Genomic DNA, 27,184 nt, shown 5'->3' with positions numbered 1-27,184 from the left:
AAATAACGTCTCGCGGGCTGCGTGTCTGAGACCCCTTGTTCAAAGGCCTACTGAAACCCACTACTACAGACTACGCAGTCTGATAGTTTATAAATCAATTATGAAATCTTAACATTGAAACACATGCCAATACGGCCGAGTTAGTTGACTGAAGTGCAATTTTAAAATTCGCACCAAAATATCCTGCTGAAACGTCGCGGTATGATGACGTGTGCGCGTGACATCACGCATTGTCAAGGACATTTTGTTCCAGCATCGTTCCCAGCTATTAAGTCGTCTGTTTTCATCGCAAAATTCCACAGTATTCCGGACGTCTGTGTTGCTGAATCGTTTGCAATTTGTTCAATGAACAATGGAGACATCAAAGAAGAAAGCTGTAGGTGGGAAGCGGTGTATTGCGGCCGGCTTTAGCAACACAAACACAGCCGGTGTTTCATTGTTTACATTCCCAAAAAATGACAGTCTAGCTTTACTATGGAACAGAGATGTCAAGTGAACACGGTTGGATTGGACCACACATAAAAAGTACAGTGTATTATGCAGCGATCATTTCGAAAGATCGTGTTTCGAAGAGGGTCCCTTGCGAAGGGCAGAGATGGGCATCGCCACCACCCGTCGACTGGTGCTTAAGAAAGGTGCGGGGCAGACCTTCAGGTTGTACAGGTACGACCATATAATCTCACTAAAACACTAGTAACACAATAAGCAGATAAGGGATTTTCAAGAATTAACCTAGTAAATTTGTCTAATAACATCTGAATCACTCCCACTGCCCTCTAGTTTTTTTTCCTTTTTTTTTCCTAGTCCTTCACTCTCACTTTCCTCATCCACGAATCTTTCATCCTCGCTCAAATTAATGGGGAAATCGTCGCTTTCTCGGTCCGAATCGCTCTCGCCGCTGGTGGCCATGATTGTAAACAATGTTCAGATGTGAGGAGCTCCACAACCCGTGACGTCACGCGCCCATCGTCCGCTACTTCCGATACAGGCAAGGTTTTTTTATTAGCGACCAAAAGTTGCAAACTTTATCGTCGATGTTCTGTACTAAATCCTTTCAGCAAAAATATGGCAATATCGCGAAATGATCAAGTATGACACATAGAATGGACCTGCTATCCCCGTTTAAATAAGAACATCTCATTTCAGTAGGCCTTTAAAGTCATATCCAACAATTGCAACGGCGACTTTTTACAGTCAACTGTCATTGTTTTTAATGATTTCTGCTGGTGGTGTGCCTACGAATTTTTTCGACGCAAAAAATGTGCCTAGGTTAAAAAAAGGTTGGAAAACACCTGTTTAGATAGTGATTTGAACACAAACACAAATTGATGAAAACCAGAGGTCGTTGGAAGAAAACTATTCCGGGCACAGTGGAGATTTTCAGTCTGGCTTACATTACACACTTGTCACAATCTCTGATTTTCCTTTGTGATGCTCCCCCCTCCACATGTCAGTGTTAAAATATGACCCGAGCTCTGTCTCTGTCACACCTCTTTCACCTCACTTGTCACATACGCCACTCAGGACCGGTCCAATTTCCTGTGGCTGATCTTGTCCGACTGACCCCTTCCTCCCCCCCTGCCGCCGCCCACTCCTTTTCCTTTCTCATTCCACCGAGCCTATTTGGCCGCAAACAAGGCAAGTTGCTCATGCCGGCGAGAGATTGCTAGCCTCTCTGAACCTTGTCGCCACGTCTGGTGTTAAGCCGCTCAAGTCTCATTTTCTTTGTGGCTCGCTGAGAAGCGACCAATGCGTCCCTCTTGGGAGAAGATTTTTGACAAGATCTTTGCTGGAGTGTGTCAGTGGGATCCAAAACAACATTGGTGAGGTCAGCGGTTGGGTCACTATCATTGTTCGAGTTTGTTCCAAAGGTTTTTTAATGGGGAACTGCTAGCGGTGTAACGGTACACAAACATTTCATTTCGGTACGTACCTCGGTTTAGAGGTCAAGGTTCGGTTCATTTTTGGTACAGTAAAAAAAACAATATATATACATTTTTTGGTTATTTATTTACCAAATTTGTAAACAATGGCATAACATACATATACACACAGGGTCCATTGCCTTTATTTGTTAACAAAACCTTTCTAAATATAAAGTGCTTTTTTTGATTGACTGATTGATTGATTTAAACTTTTATAAGTAGATTGCACAGTACAGTACATATTCCATACAATTGACCAGAGACAAGTTTTTCAACTTGTTTAAGTCGGGGTCCACGTTAATCAACGTTAAACTGCCTCAAGTTGTTTCTCAGATTAAATAAAATGACAAAACTTTTCTTCTACAAATAAAAAGTGCAACATTAGTTTCAAGTCAACTCAGCCTCAGATTAACTTTGCTTTCCCCCCCAGCCTGGCTAACTTGGCAGTAAGAGGATATATGAGCTCCTTGTTCTTCCACCATAGAAGTGGGTCAAAATCTAGTTTTTAATGCAATTTGGACTTAAATCTGCTGCTATAAAAACATTTGTTATTGCTTTAGCCCTGCCTGACTCGCCGAGGAGAGGCTGCTTGAATGCGGTGGTGATGCTTCAAAAGGGTTAGCATGTGTTATGAGAGTAGTGTATGTGTGTCTGTGGCCCTTTAATATGTGACATCATGTGCGGTGTGTATGTGGGCGAGCGAGGTGAGGGAGCGGTAGGTGAGTGCGGGGTTCGGCTGATGTTTTGTTGGATTGGCTGTGTCCAAGACCTCAATAAAGCCACGATTTACAACTAATCGCCAGACTCTTCATTTAGCCTGGAGTCCGGAGCTGTGGAGACCCACTGCCGGATAGAGTGAAGGGTGTTGCCCCGAGATCTTAATGAAGCAGGAGGGTCTTCCAGCTCTGGCTTTTACATGTTGTCCTAGCCTGGTCGCTGCTAGCACGTGTACTCGTTCGGTACACCTCCAAACCGAACCGAAACCCCCGTACCGAAACGGTTCAATACAAATACACGTACCGTTACACCCCTAGGAACTGCACATTTCGGGGAATTTTGCCTATTATCGACAATCTTTATGAGTGACGAAAAAGTTTTGTTTTTTTAATGCATTCCAACTCGTTAATAAACGTAAATAAAGGTCTGTTTACGATGGAGTCAATGGGAGGTCCTCTATTCCACTCATAAAGCCCTCTAAATAACCATCTAATAAGTGCCAACAATACTCCATTTACATTTTGTGACTTGAACATTGAAGTTAAATTTAAAGTACCAATGATTGTCACACACACACACTAGGTGTGGTGAGATTATCCTCTGCATTTGACCTATCACCCTCACCCATCTGAGAGGTGAGGGGAGCAGTGGCCAGCAGCGGTGGCCGCGCCCGGGAATCATTTTGGTGATTTAACCCCCAATTCCAACCCTTGATGCTGAGTGCCAAGCAGGGAGGCAATGGGTCCCATATTTATAGTCTTTGGTATGACTCACCCGGGGTTTGAACTCACAATCTACCGATCTCAGGGCGGACACTCTAACCACTATGCCACTTATAATGGAAAAGTGAATACAAATAAAATAATTATTTGTATTCATTGGGAAACATTGTATTAAAAAACAATACAATAAAATGGAGTACAAACAACTACAATAGTAATGTATTAACAGACCTTCCTTATATTGTTTTGTACTCTAGACTTAGGCCCTGTCTACTACTCCTTAAACAAATATAAAGCCTAATCACGGTGTCAGCCACACTAACCCATCGTTTAAGGTCCCCATACTTGGATAATGTTTTACACGGGTAAGTGCGCTGCCTTTTTCTCGAATCTCCGGGTCCTAGCTTTGTATGGACTTATTGATCGTTTACAAACTGAGTTCGGAGAGAAAGTGAAGTCAGAAAGACAGCGCCCCACATAGGAATTGATTTACGTGGAACCCGACTTAAACAAGTTGAAAAACTTATTTGGGTGTTACCATTTAGTGGTCAATTGTACGGAATATGTACTGTACTGTGCAATCTACTAATAAAAGTTTCAATCAATCAATCAAAGTGACGTCAGAAAGAACACGCCACAGCCAACTTCATAACAACCGGAGCTAACCACTGGAAAGATGGAGGCAGGTCATCCAGACATCCGTGTTTCTCATTCTTCTACATGTACAGACGCTTGAGGAAATCACACATGAATACCTTAAGTGAAGGAAACGCGAGATTGCAGCTGTTACTCAGACGGCAAGAGAACTTTTGAAGGTCCGGGTAAGCTGTGATTCTACTTACCAAAACACATGTCGAAGGGGAGGCAACGAGAATGCGGGCTCCCGTGGATGTGATAAAAAAAGGTATCGTGTGCTTTGTATTAGCTGGCCAACAAGGGAAGACAACGAAAAACAGCGAATGCATTTGGACTGGTAAAGTAGTTACTGTCCGCCATGTATGTCTCGGACTCCACGTCTAGGTCCAGAGTATATAAAGTCACCAAAAAGAAATGGACAATGAAGGTGAGGGTAAAAGAGTAAGGAGTGTCCCGACCAGATATCTGGATGCCTAGATTGATCGATGTAAAACGTTTTCTGTCACATTGTTTATTTTCACTTGTCCATTAAAGATTTAGGATGTGAATCGGTACCTCCAAGTCCAAGTCCATGGTTCTCGCCCGGAAAAATGTGGAGTGCAATCTCCGGGTTGGGGAGGAGACCCTGCCCCAAGTGGAGGAGTTCAAGTACCTTGAAGTCTTGTTCACGCGTGAGGGAAGAGTGGATCGAGAGATCGACAGGCGGATCGGTGCGGCGTCTTCAGTAATGCGGACGCTGTATCGATCCATTGTGGTGAAGAAGGAACTGAGCCGGAAGGGAAAGCTCTCAATTTACCGATCGATCTACGTTCCCATCCTCACCTATGGTCATGAGCTTTGGGTTATGACCGAAAGGACAAGATCACGGGTACAAGCAGCCGAAATGTGTTTCCTCCGCCGGGTGGTGGGGCTCTCCCTTAGAGATAGGGTTGGAAGCTCTGCCATCCGGGAGGAGCCGCAACTCCTCCACATCGAGTAGAGCCAGATGAGGTGGTTCGGGCATCTGGTCAGGATGCCACCCGAACGCCTCCCTTGGGAGCGGTTTAGGGCACATCCAAACGCTACGAGGCCACGGGGAAGACCCAGGACACGTTGGGAAGACTATGTCTACCGGCTGGCCTGGGGACGCCTCGGGATCCCCCGGGAAGAGTTGGACAAAGTGGCTGGGGAGAGGGAAGTCTGGGCTTCCCTGCTTAGGCTGCTGCCCCCACGACCCGACCTCGGATAAGCGGAAGAAGATGGATGGATTGATAGCATTAAAGGGGAACATCATCATCAGACGTATGTAAGAGTCAATATATACCTTGATGTTGCAGAAAAAAGACCATATGTTTTTTTAACCGATTACCAAACTCTAAAAGGGTGAATTTGGCGATTGAAACACCTTTCAATTGTTCGCTGTCGGAGCGATGACCCGTGACGTCACAACATGAAGCAATCCACCATTTTCTCAAACACATTACACACACCAAGTCAAATCAGCTCTGTTATTTTCAGTTTTTTTAACTGTTTCCCGTACCTTGGAGACATCATGCCTCATTGGTGTGTTGTCGGAGGGTGTAACAACACGAACAGGGACGAATTCAAGTTGCACCAGTGGCCAAAAGATGCGAAAGTCCCTCGTTTGTTCCGCACACTTTACAGACGACAGCTATGCTACGACAGAGATGGCAAGAATGTGTGGATATCCTGCGACACTCAAAACTGATGCATTTCCAACGATAAAGTCAACGAGATCACAAAGGTGAGTTTTGTTGATGTTATTGACTTATGTGGAGTGTGCTGTCCAGACATATTTGGTCAAGGCATGACTGCAAGCTAATCGATGCTAACATGCTATTTAGGCTGGCTGTATGTACATATCGCATCATTATGCCTCATTTGTAGCTATATTTGCATCCAGCCTTTCCCTCCACCCACATTTAATGCCAAACAAACACATACCAATCGTTGGTTGGAAGGCAATCGCAGAATTCATCCGCGCTTCCTCCCGTTCCGCTTTCTGTCGTGGTATGGCTCGATAGCTTCAGTTTCTTCTTCAATTTTATTTTCGCTATCTGCCTCCACACTCTAACCGTCCGTTTCAATACATGCGTAATCTGTTGAATCGCTTGCGCCACTTAAATCCGAGTCTGAATCCGAGCTACTATGCTATACCTTTCTGTGCTATCTGCCATGTTTGTTTCTGGTGGCTTCACGCAGTGGCGTCACAGGACGATAGATGGGTGGATAAAACGACGGTTAAATAACAGGCACTTTGAAGCGTTTTTCGGGATATTGCGTGATGGGTAAAATTTTGAGAAAAACTTCGAAAAATAAAATAAGCCACTGGGAACTGATTTTTATTGGTTTTAACCGTTCAGAAATTGTGATAATGTTCCCCTTTAAAGATTTGATTAATTTATGATGGTTCAGGTGGGATTCAGCAACAGCGCACTGGATTCCAGTTAATTGAAATACCACAACGCTGGATATTGTTCAGATAAGTTACATTTTTAATTTAAGAACTCGCACACAAAGCAACACTAGAGGTGACTATGACGTGCGCTTTTTCCGAGCATTAGTACTAGGTCGCATTGCGCCTGTGGACGGAGGGGGGAAATGGGTCTTAAACGGTGGCATTGTGTGTGTATGTGGTAGAGATGCGCGGACAGGCAATTATATCATCCGCAATTATATCATCCGCAACCGCATCACCAAAATCGTCATCCACCCGCCGTCCACCCGAACCAACATTTTATCAGGACCGTACCCACCCGCCAACCGCCCGCTGAAATACATCAGAGGTTGGCTGCCTTTACCACTCACAGAGCTATTTAAACCTGTTTCACAGAGCTAACGTTCTCGCGACTATCCAATAGCTTTCATCCTGATGACAAAGATATGGGCGTGCTGTGAAGCCATTGCCTTTGACACCTTCAACAACATGTACAAACCGATTGTTGGTCCGGCAACATGTTGTGTGCAGCTTCCGCAATTACACGTACAAGATTGAAAGGCATACTGGGTGATACAGGTTACACTGATGGTTGTGATATTAACAACTTTAACACTTACTAATATGCGCCACGCTGTGAAGCCACACAATACAAGATTGACAAACACATTTCGGGAGAACATCCTCACAGTAACACTACATAAACGCAACACAACAAATACCCAGAATCCTTTGTATCCGTGACCGTTCCTGAATATATTTTACACCACCGCGCCCCCAACCCCGCCCACCTTACCGACGCACGGGGTGTTTGGGTGTATAAAATAGTGAGGAATTGTCATGAATACAAAGGATTATGGGTATTTGTTGTGTTGCGTTTATGTTGGGTTACTGTGAGGATGTTCTCCCGAAATGTGTTTGTCGTTCTTAATTGGTGTGGTTTCACAGCGTGGCGCATATTACTAAGAGTGTTAAAATTGTTTATATCACAACCATTAGTGTACTCTGTGTCACCCAGTATGCCTTGCAGTCGTGTGCGTGTCACCGTGGAAGCCACACACAACATGATGCTGGACTGACAAGCAGATCGTACATGTTGTAGAAGGCGACAAAGCCAATGGCTTCCTAGCACGCCCTAATACTTATTATCTGGGTGACTGCCGGCAGTCATTCTAGAGAATAATAGCGTCTCCTATTGTCTTCTTCGCTTTATGACACGGGTCTTAAATGGCTCTTTGAATGGCAATGGATACCGATCCCAGAACCATGTATATAAAATATTTCCGGATGGTTCAACCGCCACCCGCCCGAATCTAATTAAAATCAATTTTTTCGTCATGTCAACCGCCCGATCCGCGGACTCGGCGGATGAGACCGCAAACCGCGCATCTCTAGTGTGTGGACAAGGATAAGGTTAGGTGGGATATAGCCTGGATAACCTTAGTGTAGAAGGGGCGTTAGAAGCATACAGAATATATTGGCCAAAAATGTCTTTTGATTTAATAAAGAATTGAGACTGTGATGGTTGGCAGTAGTTTTTGGCCATGAATAAGTCATCGCACCAGTCTTCAAGCACGTGTGCACTGACTATCCCTCACTCGTCCAGGTCCCGAAAACCTTCTGCTGAACTGAATTAATGTGTCACGGCCCTGAAGCAGAAATGTCAAAATTGCTTGCCTCTTTCTCCAATGCTCTATCTCCATTGTGCAGCGCAGCCAAGCGTCTCCGACGGACCTCATCCGCACTGTAGGCCATACATGAGTGGACAGGGGAAGAAAGGAGGCAGTTTTTAATCCAATATTACCAGCGCGGCTGCATCGCCGTGGAAAATGACTGTTTTTTTTTTTGCATGAGCGAGATGAAAGTCGTCGGCCTTATTCTGCCTTTGGGCGGTCTGGATTTAAGTTTTGAACTTCCTGCGATTCCCTGACGGCCTGGCAGCATCAAAGCAACTGATTCATCAGCGCGAACATTTGTCAACACGCTGATTTGTGAAGGAATGGCAAGGTAAGTCAAATAAACGGTGATATTAGCGGTACAACTTTTGCAAGTTGGCAGTAGACTGCGCTCAGATGTATTTTTTTCTCTTCTATTTTTTTTTTTTTTTTCTCAAAGGGTTTCGCAAAGATCCTGTTGGCAGCCGACATCCCTTTGCAGAGCGCTGATGGATCAGAGACCGGCAATTCAGACCCTGTGAGCGGACTTCAGAGTGCTCAGGCCAACACATGATTGGTTAAAGTTAAAAGTTAAAGGCCTACTGAAATGAGATTTTCTTATTTAAACGGGGATAGCAGGTCTATTCTATGTGTCATACCTAGGGATGATGTGTGATAAGAAATTATCGAGTTCGAGCCTATTATGGAATCCTCTTATCGAACCGATTCCTTATCGATTCTCTTATCGAGTCCACATAGGTTGTTGTACATGGAAACAAAAAAAACAATATTTGGTTTAACAAAAGCTCACTTTTATTATATAAGAAAAAAATAAAATCTAATAAATATTGACTGTTACCCCCCTAAAAAAGTTAAATAAAATAAATACTGACTGTTGTTACCCAAAGTATATTTAGTGGGATTTTTCAGAAAAACAAATATATACAGTAACACAAAAACAACCTGTCTCTGTGATCACTATAGGTGTATAAATAATAATATAGTGTTAAATAAAATCAGTCCCTTGGGCACACAACTGAAAATAATAAAGCTCTCCAAAAAGTGCACTTCTGCTACTATTTGACATAACTGTTTGTTATGATGCTTTGACATTTTTGCACTTTATTTCTTTATTGAAAGAAAATTCTATGAAGGGAAAATATGTTTGCAAATGTGGCTACAATAATAGAATATGAAAAGTTAAAGCTAAAAAAAAGAAATACACTTTATTGAGTTAACATTATTTCTTTATGAGCTAGGGCAGTGGTTCTCAAATGGGGGTACGCGTACCCCTGGGGGTACTTGAAGGTATGACAAGGGGTACGTGAAATTTTCTAAAAATATTCTAAAAATAGCAACGATTCAAAAATCCTTTATAAATATATTTATTGAATAATACTTCAACAAAATATGAATGTAAGTTCATAAACTGAGAAAAGAAATACAACAATGCAACATTCAGTGTTGACAGCTAAATTTTTTGTGGACATGTTCCATAAATATTGATGTTAAAGCTTTCTTTTTTGTGAAGAAATATTTAGAATTAAGTTCATGAATCCAGATGGATCTATATTACAATCCCCAAAGTTGATGATTACTTCTATGTGTAGAAATCTTTATTTATAATTGAATCACTTTTTTATTTTTCAACAAGTTTTTAGTTATTTTTATGCCTTTTTTTCCAAATAGTTCAAGATAGACCACAACAAATGAGCAATATTTTGCGCTGTTATACAATTTAATAAATCAGAAACTGATGACATAGTGCTGTATTTTACTTCATTTTTTTTTTCAACCAAAAATGCTTTGCTCTGATTAGGGGGTACTTGAATTAAAAAAATGTTCACAGGGGGTACATCACTGAAAAAAGGTTGAGAACCACTGAGCTAGGGAATATAACGACCACACTACCCAGCATGCAACGGGAGTGACGAGCATGCGCGGTAGCCCTGAAAAGTGTTGTTGCATGTCGTCACCCGGCAGTAAACGTCAAGAACTCAGCCAATACGCCTCGTCTGCATTATTAATAATTAGACTGACAACACATATACAGTGTGATTTTGCTTTGTTTACAAGGAAAGAAAAACAAAAGTTAAAAAAGGGGGATATGTTGTATATATATATATATATATGTATGTGTTGCGGTTGCTTTAAAGAGGTGCATTGCTAGCCTGGTTGCAATGTTTCCGGTTGGTCGTAAAAGTGTTGGTCATGTGTTTTTACCCTGCTCAAATTTCTCAGTAAAGTTATTCATTGGATTATGTCGGTTTAGAGTATCATCCCTAGTCATACCTGATCATTTCGCGATATTGCCATATTTTTGCTGAAATTATTTAGTAGAGAACATCGATGATAAAGTTCGCAACCTTTGGTCGCTAATAAAAAAAGCCTTGCCTTCACCGGAAGTAGCAGACGATGTGCGCGTGACGTCACAGGTTGTAGGGCTCCTCACATCCTCACATTGTTTACAATCATAGCCAGCAGCAGCTAGAGCTATTCGGACCGAGAAAGCAACAATTTCCCCATTAATTTGAGCAAGGATGAAAGATTCGTGGATGAGGAAATTTAGAGTGAAGGACTAGGAAAAAAAAAGCTGATTGCAGTGCGAGCGATTCAGATGTTTTTAGACACATTTACTAGGATACTTCTGGAAAATCCCTTATCTGCCTATTGTGTTGCTAGTGTTTTAGTGAGTTAAATAGTACCTAAAAGTCGGAGGGGTGTGGCCACGGGTGTGTTGACGGCAGAGTCTCTGAGGGAAGTTGCACAGCTGCAGGAGGACGATGGCTGCGCTGATCTCCGGTAAGAGCCGACTTTTTACCACAATTTTCTCACCGAAAACTGCCGGTTAACATGTAGTCGGGATCCATGTTCGCTTGACCGCTCTGATCCGGGAATTTTGAACAAGGAAACACCGGCTGTGTTTTTGTGGCCAACGGCTAAAAGCTTCCCACCTCCATCTTTCTACTTTGACTTCTCCATTATTAATTGAACAAATTGCAAAAGATTCAGCAACACAAATGTCCAAAATACTGTGTAATTATGTGATTAAAGCAGACGACTTATAGCTTGGATCGGGCTGGAAAATAATGTCCGCTAGAACCCTAGACATAAAACGCACGCATCCTCATACGAGTCATCACACCGCGACGTTTTCAACACGACACTTCGCGGGAAATTTAAAATTGCAATTTAGTAAACTAAAAAGGCCGTATTGGCATGTGTTGCAATGTTAATATTTCATCATTGATATATAAACTATCACTCTGTGTGGTCGGTAGTAGTGGGTTTCAGTAAGCTTTTAAAGTACCAATGATTGTCACACACACACTAAGCGTGGCGAAATTATTCTCTGCATTTGACCCACCCCCTTGTTCACCCCCTGGGAAGTGAGGGGAGCAGTGGGCGGCTGATTTAACCCCCAATTCCAACCCTTGATGCTGAGTGCCTTGCAGGGAGGAAATGGGTCCCATTTTTATAGTCTTTGCTATGACTCAGCCGGGGTTTGAACTCACAACCTACCGATCTCAGGGCGGACACTCTAACCACTAGGCCACTTAGTAGGTGAAGATGAAACTTGGATTACCCACAAGTCTCCAAGTTCAAGTTGCAGAAACGTGTGCACTTCCCCCCCAAAACGCAGCCCTTGTTCCCCCAGTCTGAGTGCTCGGCTCTACTTTTTCAGGACCACACACTGGCATCAAATGGACTACCGGATTTTTTGGATTATAAATCGCTCTGGAGTATATGTCGCACCGGCCGAAAATGCATAATAAAGAAGGAAAACAAAAAACATATATACGTCGCATTTTTGGGGGAAATTTTTTTGATAAAACCCAACACCAAGAACACACATTTGAAAGGCAATTTAAAATAAATAAAGAATAGGCCGAATAAGAGTACATTATATGATGCATAAATAACCAACTGAGAAGGTGCCTGGTATGTTAACGTAACATATTATGGTAAGAGTCATTCAAATAACTATAACATATAGAACATGCTATACGTTTACCAAACAATCTGTTACTCCTAATCGATAAATCCCATGAAATCTTCTTCCTCGATGTCTCTTCTAAACAACTCTGCCAACTCCAGAGCTATGCGCCGCTTCCTCTTGTCGTTTTCTGCTGCATATTTCACTACGTCCAGCTTGTTATCTGCAGTACATGATTTCCTTTTCGGTGCCATTTTTGTTCAGCCCTTCTCAGTTTTTATTAGTTACCGCCAGCGATGACATGATCCATTTTAATAGCTATGGCAGTAGCATACAGCATATAGCAGTTAGCATTCCATGACCCACAATGCACTTCTGCCATGACCCTCCCCCGCCGAATTCTTATTGGTTGACGTGTTTGTGGTGATTGCTGACATTTTCTTTGTTTGTCTCTTCTGCGAATGAGATAAATGACATTATTTGATATTTTACAGTAATGTGCTAATAATTTTACACATACCGTAGTTCCTTGAATTGCCTCAGGACATATAGTATGCGCCTGTCTTGAATTACTGCTCGGTCAAACTCGCTTCGCAAAATAATTAGCGCATGCTTAGTATTACCGCCTGGTCAAACTCCTGACATCACGAGTGACACTTCCCCTTTCATCATTTTCAAAATGGAGGAGGCTGATTTCAATACTGGTAATTTGAAATCGCATCAAGGGAAGAAGATTAAGAGCTATTTAATAGGATTTAATGTCCAAGTTATTGAATACCGGAAGGCTAAAAAGAGCGGTAAGCAGCTATGTTTTATTAATATACCAGTACCTGTGGAGAGGTGGAGCCGACGGTCCGACAGACAGGCAGGGGACAGTGGAGCCCGGTCCAAGATGTGGGCGAGGACACGGTGAGTGAGCGGAGAGGAGGAGCAGAAGAGCGACCTGGACTGAGGTTTTATTGAAAAAACAACAAAGTCAAACTGCTCAAGCCATGTCCTTCCTTGGTGGTCCTGGGAACCCGCGAGACGACGGCTTGAGACCGTCACAATACCGTAGCTGCGTGTGTCTAATATGTGTCATTAAATCATTCCGCCCCCCCACCCTGGTGGTAGTGGGTGCAGAAGAAGTGATATTGAGTGACTTGATAAGTGCTGGGCCGGATATGACGGACCTTCTGATAGCAGTTTTCTAAACTGGACTTTCAATCGAAGCAGGAGGTAATAAAGAAAGATCTCCATCGAGACAGAGAGACTTTTAAAACTGAAGAAAGATAAGGAAGACTTCTATAAACAAGTTATTGATGCTTAAGGATCAGAAGGAGCTGGCATGGACTATATTTATAAGTAAAGGTAAGCCCATAATAACGTTTTTTTTTTATTAAATGTGCTTTTCATGATGGTATCCTTACATCACACTCAAATTTTTACTGCATGCCTTTGGTAAATGCCAGAGTGAGAAGAGGTTTTAAAATAATTACCGCATGCTTACTTTTACCGCATGCCTTTGGTAAGCACAGGAGTGAGAAGAGGTTTAAAATCAACTAGCGCCCCGGCGGCAATTCAAGGAGATACGTACGGTAAGTTGCACCGGAGTATATGTCGGACCCCCGGCCAAACTATGAAAAAAACTGCGACTTATAGTCCGAAAAATACGGTATTTTCTTTACAAAAAAAAAAGCTTAAGAGTGAGGAGGCTTTGCTCGGGGGAACAAAAATGCTTTAAAAGGAAGACATTTCATGCTGATGCGGCTTGAGTGGTGAAATGATCTTTTCCGCGCTGTAACGTGAAGACGCTTTCCTCGAGTTTTGATTCTTCAAACATCCATAGGTACTCTCTATTCCATATATCACCTGCGGGGTGCCACTGAGACACAGAGGCAGTTAGTGCCATCAAAAGCAGCACATGTGGCGTCGAAAACCACCACCCAATCGGCACTCATCAACAGCATTCCGCTCTTATCACAGTTAGAATAATTATGTATATATAATCACACTAACTGTAGTCTGCTTGAAGTCTGTTGCTTTAGTTTTTAGCTATTGTGCTCAACTTAGACTTTTTCTAATCTATGCAAGGACAAAACTGCTTGTCCGAGGGCTGGCCTCAGCCACAGATGTTATCTTTTTTTAGCCTGCTAGCAGCCAAGGACTTCGAGGACCTCAACGAAGATAAGATGACAACACGCAGACGAAGCTGGAACAAGGCGAAATCACAAGGCCCCCAGCCCATTCCGTCACGTAATGTGCGTCCTGAGCCTGCTTTGGATAATATACGTGACCACTCCTTTTAGAGGCCGCCTCAGTGATGTTGACTATGGAACTCTGAATAAAAAAAAAGACGCGGGGAACTGAACCTTGGAGCGTAGGGCGAGACTGTGACTAAGTGTGCAGCGCCATGCGTTCTCCTCATGAGCTAAATTGAACTCTGTCTCTGCAGGATTCCTTGCTTCTTGTCTGTTTAATAGATGTCATCAGTGGTTGAACCTGCTTAGGAACAGACACAAAGCTTTGACCTCATTTTAGTTTCCCTTTTCTTTGGATTTCGTCACCAATTACAAATCATACAGCAGCAGATGTGTGTTTGGACTGTTAATTAGCCAGAACTATGGCTTAAAAGTCTTCCTTTAAGGGTTTAATCCTCAAAGGGGACACATTTGCCGTTAGGTCCAGTCGCCCTTGATTCCACCTTCCTTTGTCCATAATTACCCATGATGCATTTGTGATGACTGCCATTACTCACTTAGGTGAGTGTGATGACCAGCTTATTGCAATGTTAGGGCGCGTCAACCTGATTATTATGTGTATGTTCACCTTTGCACACTTATTGTTTTTTCTACCATGAAAAGTACTCGGGGGTCCGAAAAAAGGGAGTAATTTCTATTTTGGGACTTTAGCCCTACTTTTTTTGGATGGGTTAGGGCTTAGAATTAGGTCACTTTTACCAGAATGGACCCCAAAGGGATTGTGGCTTATCTCACACTAGGGTGGTGCTTCTCTGTTATTTTATGTAAATATTGACAGTAACAATACAAGTTATAGTATAAATATATGGTCGATACTACAGAGATTTGATCAGTATTTTTTATGATCAGAAAATCGTGTTTTGTTATTGTTTAGAAACATAAACACATTAAGACTTGAACAGCAAATAGGAAAGGATTTAAATTCGAACAAATTGTGGCTATTGCTTTCCTTTAGTTATTTTGCACTATTGATTTTATTTCTGAATTTGTAAGTAATAAAATGGAATAAGTAAAACAAACGGAATAGTAAATGATATTGTTACATTCCGATCAAAAATGCAGACATTTGATGATCCTGAAAAATTAAGTATGATCATTAGTATGGCCAAAACTGTAACAACTTGGTATTGGATAGATAACCATATTTGTAGTTTTGTCCATAACCAATATAAAGTAACCAAATGCAGAATAACAAGTGTTATTACATTTTAAACAGAAGTATAGCTAGAACCATGTAAAAAAAAAAAGAGAGTAACCACATTTAAAGGCCTACTGAAATTAGATTTTCTTATTTAAACGGGGATAGCAGGTCCATTCTATGTGTCATACTTGAACATTTTGTGATATTGCCATATTTTTGCTGAAAGGATTTAGTAAAGAACATCGACGATAAAGTTTGCTACTTTTGGTCGCTAATAAAAAAGCCTTGCCTGTACCAGAAGTAGCAGACGATGTGCGAGTGACATCACGGGTTGTGGAGCTCCTCACATCCTCACATTGTTTACAATCATGGCCACCAGCAGCGAGAGCGATTTGGACCGAGAAAGCGACGATTTCCTCATTAATTTGAGCGAGGATGAAAGATTCATGGATGAGGAAAGTGAGAGTGAAGGACTAAAAAAATTAAAAAAATAAAAAATAGACGGCAGACCGATTCAAATTTACTAGGATAATTCTGGAAAATCCCTTATCTGCTTATTGTGTTACTAATGTTTTAGTGAGATTATATGGTCGTACCTGTACAACCTGAAAGTCGGAGGGGTGTGGCCACGGGTGTGGTGACCGCCAGTGCCTCCGAGGGAAGTCACTTTTCTCGACGAGGCGGAGGCGGCCGGCCTGAGATTTTTTATTTTTTTTCCCTCCTCCATGGTGGAAGCATCCGACGGTCGGAGGCGGACGGTGGGAGGAGGCAAGAGAGTCCGCAGCTGCTTCTTTGACAGGCGCAGGAGGAACGACGCAAGCTCTACGCTCATGTCTACGGTGAGAGACGACTTATTACCACCATTTTCTCACCGAAAACTGCCGGTTGACATGTGGTAGGGAACCATGTTCGCTTGATCGCTCTGTTCCATAGTAAAGCTTCACCGTCATCTTTTGGGAATGTAAACAATGAAACACCGGCTCTGTTTGTGTTGCTCAAGGCGGCTGCAATACACCGCTTCCCACCTACAGCTTTCTTCTTTGACGTCTCCATTTTTCATTGAACAAATTGCAAAAGATTCAGCAACACAGAATCCAGAATACTGTGTAAGTATGCAATGAAAAGAGACGACTTATAGCTGTGAACGGTGCTGGAACAAAATGTCCTCTACGATGCGTGACGTCACACGCACGCCTCACCATGCCGCAACGTTTTAGCATGATACTTCCGCGCAAAATTTAAAATTGCAATTTAGTAAACTAAACCGGCCTTATTGGCATGTGTTGCAATGTTAATATTTCATCATTGATATATAAACTATCAGACTGCGTGGTCGGTAGTAGTGGGTTTCAGTAGGCCTTTAACGGCGGGCTAATGAACAGATTTAATCTCATGCAGGCGTTAACGTTCAAAGAAAAAAAAAAAATACAACGTGATTCCATAATTGTGTCCTCAGAATTGAGTCATTCCATATCACTCTGCTTGATTTAAAAATGAAACAGTTAGTCCCTACCATCATTGATATTGTTAATTTATTTTAAGGGTTTCATGCAGCCAGAAAACTGTCATTTCAAAATTATTATAGTTTTGTGTCATGTCTGTTATTTCCTTTTTTTTTTTTTTTTTATACAACTGAATGATTATCCTCCAACTTTAGTGAGTAAACTATTATTGCCATGGGTTGCAGCTTCCAGGAAATATTGCACATCCCTCATTTTGTTGTTTTTACCCCAAAACTCTAACCCTAATCCATCCATCCATTTTCTACCGCTTATTCCCTTCGGGGTCGCGGAGGGCGCTGGAGCCTTTCTCAGCTACAGTCAGGCGGAAGGTTGTATACACACTGGAAAAGTTGCTACCTCATCCCAGGGCCAACACAGACCCTAACCGTTGTTGTAATTATGTATTGGAACAAATTGAAGCCCTGCAGGGGTTTGGAAAGGTCCTAAAAGAACCCAAGTGGTCCCAATTAAAAAAATTTGATTGTTCAAACGGTCCGAAAAGGGACCTTTATGGAGAAGTTGGTCCTTTTTGGGGAGCTTAATCCTTAGTCCTTTTGTGAGTCCATGGACATTTACAGTAAAACTACATAGGCCCCAATCTTTTTGGGGACTCTTTTGAATAAAAAAAAGAAATAACTAACAAAAAAGTACCCCTAAAAGTCCTAGCCTCAACTTGTTCGATAAACGTATTGATCCCTCATTACTTGTATTCTAGAAAATCCACGGACTCAGACTCACCCAAAACAGACTTAGCCCCTCAAAGTCCCAGGGTTCCGCCAAAAGGCCCATCTCAACCTACCTAAACGTCTTAGCGCTCCGCCAACTAAGACTAAAGTCAAAAAGTCCCATTGTTTCGGCAAAAAGGACTAAACCAGAACAGGCCCGGTGGACTCAAAAAGTCTGAAATATGCCCCAAGAGTATGGGCTGTGACCATTTGTGGTACCTTTTGGGACGTCTACAAGAGCAAATAGGGCCTTAGCTTGGTTGGTAGAGTGGCCGTGCCAGCAAATTCAGGGTTCCAGGTTCGATTCCCGCTTCCGCCATCCTAGTCACTGCCGTTGTGTCTTTGGGCAAGACACTTTACCCACCTGCTCCCAGTTCCACCCACACTGGTTAAAATGCCATCGATCCATCCATCTTCATCTGGTTATCCGAGGTCGGGTCGCGGGGGCAGCAGCCTAAGCAGGGAAGCCCAGACTTTCCTCTCCCTAGCCACTTCGTCCAGCTCTTCCTGGGGAATCCCGAGGCTTTCCCAGGCCAGCCGGGAGTCATAGTCTTCTTAACATGTCCTGGGTCTTCCCCGTGGCCTCCTACCGGTTGGACGTGCCCAGTCGTTCCGGTGGCATCCTGACCGGATGCCCAAACCACCTCATCTGGCTCCTCTCAATGTGGAGGAGCAGCGGCTTTACTTTGAGTTCCTCCCGGATGGCAGAGGTTCTCACCCTATCTCTAAGGGAGAGCCCCGCCACCCGGCGGACGAAACTCATTTCGGCCGTTTGTACCCGTGATCTTGTCCTTTCGGTCATAACCCAAAGCTCATGACCATAGGTGAGGATGGGAACGTAGATCGACCGGTAAATTGAGAGCCGGCTCAGTTCTTTTTTCACCACAACGGATCGAAACAGCGTCCGCATTACCGAAGACTCTGCACCGATCCGCCTGTCGATCTCACGATCCACTCTTCCCTCACTCGTGAACAAGACTCCGAGGTACTTGAACTCCTCCACTTGGGGCAGGGTCTCCTCCCCAACCCGGAGATGGCACCCCACCCTTTTCCGGGCGAGAACCATGGACTTGGACTTGGAGGTGCTGATTCTCATCCCAGTCGCTTCACACTCGGCTGCGAACCGATCCAGTGAGAGCTGAAGATCCTGGCCAGATGAAGCCATCAGGACCACATCATCTGCAAAAGCAGAGACCTAATCCTGCAGCCACCAAACCGCATCCCCTCAATGCCTTGACTGGTTTAAATGTAACTTAGATATTGGTTTTCACTATGTAAAGCGCTTTGAGTCACTAGAGAAAAGCGCTATATAAATAAAATTAACTTCACTTCAGGAACCTCTCCAGGATACAAAAGACTGCAGCAGACATGTTGGTGGTTAGGAGATGGGATTAGGGCAGGGGTCACCAACCTTTTTGAAACCAAGAGCTACTTCTTGGGTACTGATTAATGCGAAGGGCTACCAGTTTGATACACACTTAAAAAAAATTGCCAGAAATAGCCAATTTGCTCAATTTACCTTTAATAAATAAATCTATATATATATAAAAAAATGGGTATTTCTGTCTGTCATTCCGTCGTACATTTTTTTTCCATTTACGGAAGGTTTTTTTGTAGGGAATAAATGATGAAAAAAACACTTAACTTTTTAAAAGAGGAGAAAACACGAAAAAAATGAAAATAAAATTTTATAACATAGTTAATCTTCAATTTTGACTCTTTAAAATTCTAAATTCAACCAAAAAAAAAAATGGAGAAAAAGTAGCTAATTCGAATCTTTTTAAAAAATAAAAAAAAATATGGAACATCATTAGTAATTTTTCCTGATTAAGATGAATTTTAGAATTTTGATGACATGTTTTAAATAGGTTAAAATCCAATCTGCACTTTGTTAGAATATATAACAAATTGGACCAAGCTATATTTCTAACAAAGACAAATCATTATTTTTTATAGATTTTCCAGAACAAAAATTTTAAATGAAATTCAAAAGACTTTGAAATAAGATTTAAATTTGATTCTACAGATTTTCTAGATTTGCCAGAATAATTTTTTTGAATTTTAATCATAAGTTTGAAGAAATATTTCAGAAATATTCTTCGTCGAAAAAACAGAAGCTAAAATGAAGAATTAAATTAATTTTTTTTATTATTCTTTACAATAAAAAAAAATCAATTTACTTGACATTGATTGTAGCTGAGATAGGCGCCAGCGCCCCCCGCGACCCCGAAAGGGAATAAGCGGTAGAAAATGGATGGATGGATGATTTAAATTGTCAGGAAAGAAGAGGAAGTAATTTAAAAGGTAAAAAGGTATATGTGTTTAAAAATCCTAAAATCATTTTTAAGGTTGTATTTTTTCTCTAAAATTGTCTTTCTGAAAGTTATAAGAAGCAAAGTAAAAAAATAAATGCATTTATTTAAACAAGTGAAGACCAAGTCTTTAAAATATTTTCTTGGATTTTCAAATTCTATTTCAGTTTTGTCTCTCTTAGAATTAAAAATGTCAAGCAAAGCGAGACCAGCTTGCTAGTAAATAAATACAATTTAAAAAATAGAGGCAGCTCACTGGTAAGTGCTGCTATTTGAGCTATTTTTAGAACAGGCCAGCGGGCGACTCATCTGGTCCTTACGGGCTACCTGGTGCCCGCGGGCACCGTGTTGGTGACCCCTGGATTGGGGTTAGTACAGAATTATGTCAAAATCCAAGAGATCCTACAGGAATTGAAACAAAAAGGCCCTTCCGTTGTTCAGGTAATGGGTCACTGATTATGGGGCACAATATATGTTCTAGTTCAACCTCAAAATGTTTGACAGGATTGAGGTCAGGGCTCTCAAGTCCTTCCATACGAAAGTCTACCAAGCATGTCTCCTATGGCCCTTAAAGGCCTACTGAAACCCACTACTACCGACCACGCAGTCTGATAGTTTATATATCAATGATGAAATATTAACATTGCAACACATGCCAATACGGCCTTTTTAGTTTACTAAATTGCAATTTTAAATTTCCCGCAGAGTTTCTTGTTGAAAACGTCGCGGAATGATGACTCGTATGATGAAGTGTGTTTGTGACTTTATTGGTTGAAGGCGACATATTAGCTCAGCACCACTTACGGCTAAAAGTCGTCTCTTTTCATCGCATAATTACAAAGTAATTTGGACATCTGTGTTGCTAAATCTTTTGCAATTTGTTCAATTAATAATGGAGACTATAAAGAAGAATGCTGTTAGTGGAAAGCGGCGGATTGCAGCTGTCTTTAGCACCGAGACGCAGCCGGTGTTTCTTTGTTTGTTGTGAAGCTTTAACACAGAGCGGTCAAGCGAACCAGCATGTTTTTGGGTGGGAAAATTGTGATATATATTTTACCAGAGACATCAGTGGCTTACACGTCCTCCTGCAGTAGCTGTCAAAAAGGCAGCTGTGAGCTTGGCTCCTCGGCTTCTCTCTGAGACACTGGCATGTTCACCGCAGCCATCCGACCTCGAGGTATGTCTTTACAATCTCACTAAAACACTATTAAAACAATAAGCAGATAAGGGATCTTCCAGAATTAACCTAGTAAATGTGTCTAATTACATCTGAAATGCTCACACTGCCGCCACCCGGAGCCGCCGCCTTTTATCTTATTATTATTATACTTTTTTTTCCTAGTATTTCACTATCAATATCCTCATCCTCGCTCAAATTAATGGGGAAATTGTCGCTTTCTCGGTCCGAATTGCTCTTCCTACTGGTGGCTCCCATTATAAACAATGTGTGGATGTGAGAAGCCCTCTCACCGGTGACGTCACGCGCACATACTTCCAGTAAAGGCAAGGCTTTTTTATTAGCGACCAAAAGTTGCGAACTTTATCGTCGATGTTCTCTACTAAATCCTTTCAACAAAAATATGGCAATATCGCAAAATGACCAAGAAGGACACATAGAATGGACCTGCTATCCCCGTTTAAATAAGAAAATCGCATTTCAGTAGGCCTTTAATGTTGTGTTGATGTGGCTCTGCAAAAATACTAATTGACGTTTTGGTATTCTGTGAAGGCACAACACACAGAATGAGAGCCCGGGCACTAAATTCATATTAAACCAAAGTTAATTAGGTCTGTATGTCATTGCTAAGAAACACACAGAGGGAGGGAACAATCTCCTCCTGTTTAATTAGGCTCCGTGAATATCTGATGACCTTGCCTGTTCAAGATGGACGGCGACAGTATCGCCGCATCAGCAGATAAAGAATGTGACTACAGGCAGCCTGGCTGGATAGAAACATCCGTCAGATGGAAAAATGAAAGTCATATCAAGTTTGTGTGTGTGATGCGTACCTGTACGCACGCTGTTGAGAGATAGGACCACCGCATGAGACTGGTTGCCCAGAAGTCATCGCTTCCTGTTTCATCTGCATCCTCCGCCTCCTTCCTCTTGGTGGCGGCGCTTGGCTGGCACTCAGTCAAGCCGACAGTCAGAGAGTCACCTGAGATTAAAAACGAGGCGGCGGTGATAGAACACCTCACTTGTGAAGGATACAATTTCAAGAATGGCGTTAAACACAACGGCACGCTATGATGGTAGATAGAAATATTCCACGTGAAGCCGGTGTTTAGAATGACACTTTATAAGGATTTATCTGCCGTTATATGACTGTTCGATTTCACAGACACTCAGTCAGACGTTAAAATGTATCCGAGCCATTTCTGCTGCTTACTCTGTCAGTATTAAACAATCAAGTACACTCTATACCTTCAGGGGCGCATTGAAATTTTTTTATTTTTGGCCCAGCTATGCTGTTGGACACCAGGCACTTGACATATAGAGCTTTGGAGCATACTATACAAACACCTTTTTGCCCAAAGGGTAAACGTTTTTTCAGTCAGCACTTAAATTTTGGCTGAGTTTGTGTTTGCAAAGCATGAAGGAGAAGTTCATCTCAGTACTTTGGTGTAAGTGGATGCTGAGTCCTCAGTAAGATGTATTTTTTAACTGTCATACTACCATTGCCGGTCGCTTCACCGGAGTGTGAAGCGACCGGAATGAGAATCAGCACCTCCAAGTCCGAGTCCATGGTTCTCGCCCGGAAAAGAGTGGAGTGCCATCTCCGGGTTGGGGAGGAGACCCTGCCCCAAGTGGAGGAGTTCAAGTACCTAGGAGTCTTGTTCACGAGTGAGGGAAGAGTGGATCGTGAGATTGACAGGCGGATCGGTGCGGCGTCTTCAGTAATGCGGACGTTGTACCGATCCGTTGTGGTGAAGAAGGAGCTGAGCCGGAAGGCAAAGCTCTCAATTTACCGGTCGATCTACGTTCCCATCCTCACCTATGGTCATGAGCTTTGGGTCATGACCGAAAGGATAAGATCACGGGTACAAGCGGCCGAAATGAGTTTCCTCCGCCGTCTGGCGGGGCTTTCCCTTAGAGATAGGGTGAGAAGCTCTGCCATCCGGGAGGAACTCAAAGTAAAGCCGCTGCTCCTCCACATCGAGAGGAGCCAGATGAGGTGGTTCGGGCATCTGGTCAGGATGCCACCCGAACGCCTCCCTAGGGAGTTGTTTAGGGCACGTCCAACCGGTAGGAGGCCACGGGGAAGACCCAGGACACGTTGGGAAGACTATGTCTCCCGGCTGGCCTGGGAACGCCTCGGGATCCCCCGGGAAGAGCTAGACGAAGTGGCTGGGGAAAGAGAAGTCTGGGTTTCCCTGTTTAGGCTGTTGCCCCCGCGACCCGACCTCGGATAAGCGGAAGAAGATGGATGGATGGACGGATGGACTACCATTGCCTGCAGAATGCACAGTTAATAAGTACAGTATTTTCCGGACCGTAGGGCGCACTGCCAATGAGCAGGTTTAGTCAGGCCTATTTTCATACAAAAGGCGCTCAATTTTTGTTTCATCTGATTTAGACTTCCTTTTTATTGTCATTCAAATTTGAATTTTACAGTACAAATAAGAACAAAATTTCGTTGCATTAGCTCTTGGTAGTGCAGGATAAAAAAAACAATAAGGTCTAGATATAAATAAATAGATTGTTGTACAGATAAATACATTGCTCTTTTGCATATGCATCCAGGTTTATGGATGTATGTTGTATTGTGTTTTTTATTCCAGCGAATTAATCCATTTTGGGGGGAGTTGAGGGGATAATTTAATTATGATGCGTTCAAGAGTCTTACGGCCTGAGGGAAGAAGCTGTTACAGAACCTGAGGGTTCTGCTACGGAGGCTGCAGAACCTCTTCCTAGAGTCCAGCAGTGAAAACAGTCATTGGTAGGGGTGGGAGGAGTCTTTCCAGATTTTCTGAGCCCTGGTCAGGCAGCGGCTTTTTGCGATCTCCTGGATAGGAGGAAGAGGACCTCCCGAATAGAGGAGAACGTGGGACTGTACCTTAGAGCGTAGGGCGAAACTGTTACTGAGTGTAAAACCCAATACATCTCTCCTCATGAGTAAAATTAAACTCTGTCTCTGCTTGATTCCTTCCTCTTGCCTTGTGTATTAGATAGTTTGGTGTTTGAACCTGACAGTGTACCTGTACAAAAGACTGTCTCTGGAACGCTTGTTTTCTTTTTGTGTCATTGAGTTGCTTGAATGTAGTTCACTTTTACGACACTGGAGGGGGCATTGAACACATCATTACATCAGCAAGCTCTGAAAGTTACGGTGAACTTCGATGTCATTTGTTTAATTGGCAGTGTGCTTGAATACAAAGTGAGTTACTTTATATAAACTTTAATATCACCTGTTTTTTGCTTAAAACTATATTGCAACTCATTTGGTCAGTTTTATTGTAGTCTAATGGCTGTTAGGCATCAGGTTCACAAGCTAACTGCCAGCTAAATATCATACCCTGATTGGGGCCTGTGTGTAGCATTGGACATGTTTGTTAGCCCCAATGGAACATTTTGAATTATTGTTGTGGTGCTATTTACATTCTAATAATTATTAAATTACTTAGGGCTGGGATGTTCAAATTCTGTGCATTTATGTAAACTGTGTATACACAGCTAAGTGATGTATATTTAACAGCCCTGTTGCAGGCTTGTACCTATATTTCATTGCATTGTGGTCACTTTAGTTGATTTATAATGATTGTATAGGAAATCACACACACAAATGCAAACAAACAACTCATGCATGTCTTCAATATACAAATGAACCTGCAAATCTGGACTTGGACAATCTATTATTTGTCCTGCACTCACCTGAACGAATAATTGCTGTCCTGACCCGACACCCTGAAGTGATTTCTAATCCATATTTAACCAGTCATAGTCGTCACTACAGTACCTCATGTCTCGCCCAGAAAATGAAAGAATGAATAAACTTGCAGTATATTAACAAAACTTCCAACACTACAAATATTACAAATGGTCACTAATAGAGATGTAACAACATGAAATTGTGGTATCACAAATTATCATGGTAATCATTACTTAAAGTCAGCATTATCCAGCTGACTTTGGACAAGAGGCAGGGAACACCTCAGACTTGTCGCCAGACAATCACAGTGTTAGTTTTCTAATAGTACATTATTTCCTATGTCAAAGACCAGCTTTCTAATACCATTTCATAGCTTACCTCTAAGCTTTATTTTAGATGCAATTGTTTGCCAACACTGATGTCTTTATGTCAGGAGTGCTTTACTGGGTCTGTCAGACGTGTCATAGATCATCACTTTTACAACATACACCATTCAGCGGTGCCTGGTTTTGGAAGACGTTGAAATGTATGTCCTTGCAGGAAGTTTATTACATTTTCTGCCGAAGGTGCATCAACCGAGTATTGAGCAAACGCTGTGAATACTTATGTACATGTGACTTTATTTTGAAATTAGTTTTTTTTTTAAATACATTTGCAAATACAAAAAATAAAGACAACTTTCAACATTGTCAATTTGGTGTTGCAGAAATGTCAAAATCTACAGGTACAACTAAAATGATGAAACATTTTTCAATATAAATGGATGTATTATAAAACAAGTGGCGGGCAACAGTGAAGAGGGGTAGCAGTGCGGATGGACGTTGCCGTGTGGTCATTTGAACTTTTCAATTGATAACCTTTTAAAATTATTGGGTGCGGCTTTCCGAAACACAAGGAAAGAGGATAAGCAAAAACGGGCCTAAACATTTTTTTGTTTTACTGTCTTGACTTTTCAATGGGCGAACAGCAACAGCCTGTTGCTGTTTTAAACCATAGTCGAGGGCCTTATATTATATATTTAGTTTCCCAACTTTGTTAATTGACTATTTGACTTTTCATTTATGCCAATGGGATACTTGCCAACCTTGAGACCTCCGATTTCGGGAGGTGGGGGCGTGGTCGGAGGCGTGGTTGGGTGCGTGGTCTGGGCAGGGGCGTGGTTAAGAGGGGAGGAGTATATTTACATCTACAATTCACCAACTCGAGTATGTCATATATATATATATATATGAAATGTGTATGTGTGTATGAAAATACTTGACTTTCAGTGAATTCTAGCTATATATATTATTTTTTTTATATTTACAAATAAAAGAAATAGCTGAATTTCCGACGGCACCTATCAAATACACAGTATTAAAAAAGTTGTTCTACTAACTGTACTGTGCTTGCTGGTTACTAAAAAAACAACAACAACACTTACCTTTCACTATTTGAGTAACCTTTGTTCTGCCATTTGCGTACTGGCGAGAGTCACTTGCCGTCAGGCGCGCAACACCATGTAAATCGTTGGCCAATCAAAAAGCAACCCCATGACGCTATAGCCAACATTCACCAGGAGATGGCAACAGACAACATAGAATCACTCTATTACAGACGGTGTTGCTATGGCTGTAACTTCCTCGTTCTTCTGCTTTGTCTCCTTGTGTGTGCAGTTTTTTATTAAAATACGTAGATGTTGTAACGTGATTGGGCAGGCAAGCTGTTTATATAGTGGGAAAGCGGACGTGAAAACAGGCTGTCCCTACTCAGGTCCGCATGGAGCTGGAGGGGGCGTGGCCTCCAGCTCCATTTCGGGAGAGGCGCTGAATTTCGGGAGTCTCCCGGAAAATCCGGGAGGGTTAGCAAGTATGGCCAATGGCATCATCAGCCTGTAGTCATTAGTCCTCAGGGACCCTGACTAGTAAATCAACACAGGTGGAAAGAGGACTGAAAATGTGTACTTAAGTACAAGTACTGTTGCATGGCTTATATTGTCATCAATTACAATTTGGTAAAATAACTAAGTAGTCTTCTAAAAAACTACTCAAGAGTATTATTACTTTGAACTGTTGGATGTCTAATTGCATCGTCAATAGCATTCACCTGTATGAACTATCTATGTTCAAGGCACAGATGAACAATGTACAGAAATATTGCATGAGGGAAATTTCTCCATCCATCTTCTTCCGCTTATCCGAGGTAGGGTCACGGGGGCAGCAGCCTAAGCAGGGAAGCCCAGACTTCCCTCCCCCCTAGCCACTTCGTCCAGCACCTACCGGGGTATCCCGAGGCGTTCCCAGGCCAGCCGGGAGACATAGTCTTCCCAACGTGTCCTGGGTCTTTCCCGTGGCCTCCTACCGGTCGGATGTGCCCGAAACACCT

At 42.4% G+C, this 27,184-nt stretch overlaps 1 long non-coding RNA gene across 2 annotated transcripts in view; it reads right to left on the bottom strand.

The window, feature by feature from the left end:
- LOC133544236 (uncharacterized) overlaps window positions 1-27,184 on the bottom strand; it is a 204,018-nt gene that overhangs the window by 106,398 nt on the left and 70,436 nt on the right. For both annotated transcript variants that reach the window (XR_009804611.1, XR_009804610.1), the window contains exon 5: window positions 21,960-22,108. This is a non-coding gene — a long non-coding RNA (uncharacterized LOC133544236). The remainder of the gene's footprint in view (window positions 1-21,959; window positions 22,109-27,184) is intronic.

This window comes from Nerophis ophidion, linkage group LG27 (assembly GCF_033978795.1).
Source record: "Nerophis ophidion isolate RoL-2023_Sa linkage group LG27, RoL_Noph_v1.0, whole genome shotgun sequence".
In the NCBI taxonomy this organism is placed as follows: domain Eukaryota; kingdom Metazoa; phylum Chordata; class Actinopteri; order Syngnathiformes; family Syngnathidae; genus Nerophis; species Nerophis ophidion.
This window is presented reverse-complemented; position numbering and strand designations above follow the sequence as displayed.